The 1,718-nt window shown below is 33.5% G+C and overlaps 1 protein-coding gene across 1 annotated transcript in view; it reads left to right on the plus strand.

Annotated features, from left to right (window-relative positions):
- LOC107561184 (protein phosphatase 1 regulatory subunit 12A) overlaps positions 1–1,718 on the plus strand; it is a 29,552-nt gene that overhangs the window by 19,953 nt on the left and 7,881 nt on the right. The window lies entirely within an intron of this gene.

Consider the following 1,718-nt stretch of genomic DNA (forward strand, 5'->3'; position numbering starts at 1 on the left):
ATATATATATATATATATATATATATATATATATATATATTTATATATTAGAGATGTGAGAATAAGAAGTTGTCACTGCAACTTCCCGAACAGGCGAATGCTAGGGCTGGGTGATATGACCAAAAAATATTATCTCGGTATCATATTTTCTACATTTTGCTATTTGGATGAAAAAAAGAATCTGTATTTATTTTAAAAAATATATATATTTTACATCCTGTCCAATGTTGTCCAATGAAACGATGTTCATATTAAAAGCTATTAAAACGAATATAGTGAATGTAACCATGTAGGCTATGCTATATAATAGCCTATGTGCATAAAAAGGGTTAAAATCACGTTACATTCTAACATTGCAACATTACAATCTAAAAACAAATATAATGCTTCTTCAGGCAGAAGTTGAAAAAGAAGTGAGAAAGCACAGTTTAATTGTATTAGGCTATATTGATTACCCCATTACAATAGTCTGACTTTACAGTTAGGCTACTGCTCTCATAAAAATACACTTACTTGTAGGTTTATTTAAATTATACATATGGCACATTTATTGCCCAACAAGAAATGTATTGGCAAAATGTGTATTTTATTCAGAATTATTTAGTCAGAATCATTGCACTCGTTCACTGAAGTCTGTCAAGTTTAGCAGAGAATCGCTTGCAGAAGGCTCATCCACTCCTGACACGAAAATAGAAATATTTCTAATGTTTACAGATGGAGAGTATACCTGTGAAATGTAAGTTCTGCACTGAGGAAAACAGCACATCTCAAACACATTAAACCGCTAATGTAGCCTGTCTGACAGCAGCACATGAGTCTGTCAGAGCCACTTTAAACTACACGTGTTAACTATATCTTACCAGTTATTTAAAAGCCCTTAATATAAAGCATGTCTCATGTTTAGAACAAATTATTATGCACTTTCCCCGCAGCAGCTCACTCAGTGTCCTCCGCTATTTTTCAGATGCGCTCGTATCAAACTACTGTAGGCCCATATCAATATAAATAGTATTGCCATCGATATATCACACAAACTTGATATACTGCCCAGCCCTAGTGCACACACACACAAAAATAAAGAAGCAAAACACAAATAAAGATTCATTTTAAAACACGTTCATATTTTAGAAAATGTAGTTAAAGGGGTCATTTGATGCGATTTCAAGCTTTCCTTTCTCTTTGGACAACAAATGCCTCGTTTGTAATGGGTTTTAATGTTTTTTGTTTCGTGGGTCCGGCCGGACAGGGCATCACAGTACGGTGAGGGGCGTAACATTTCTGTCACACGCTTGAGGTATTCGGCCAATCACAACGCACTGGATAGCTGGCCAATCAGAGCACACCTCGCTTTTCAGAAAGATGAGCTTTGTAAAAATCGACGCGTTTCAGAAAGGCGGGGCATAGAGGAGAAACAATAATGTACAGTATGTGGAAAATAATGTTTTTTGAACCTTAAACCGCATAAACACATTTCATTACACCAAATACACAAAATAATGTTCTTTTTAGCAACATCATGTGACCCCTTTAATATTTGCATCGTTAATAATCTATCTCATCCACCCGCAATTAATCAGAATGTATTTTTTTATTTCCCAACCCTTGGATTATCCGCAGCATGCATCACTGATATATTGATATATATATATATATATATATATAAAATAATAAATTACATAATTTACTTTAATTTATATTATATTTTTCTATTTATATAT

The sequence above is a fragment of the Sinocyclocheilus grahami genome, unplaced genomic scaffold, assembly GCF_001515645.1.
Source record: "Sinocyclocheilus grahami isolate Dianchi unplaced genomic scaffold, SAMN03320097.WGS_v1.1 scaffold759.1, whole genome shotgun sequence".
Classification (NCBI taxonomy): Eukaryota; Metazoa; Chordata; class Actinopteri; order Cypriniformes; family Cyprinidae; genus Sinocyclocheilus; species Sinocyclocheilus grahami.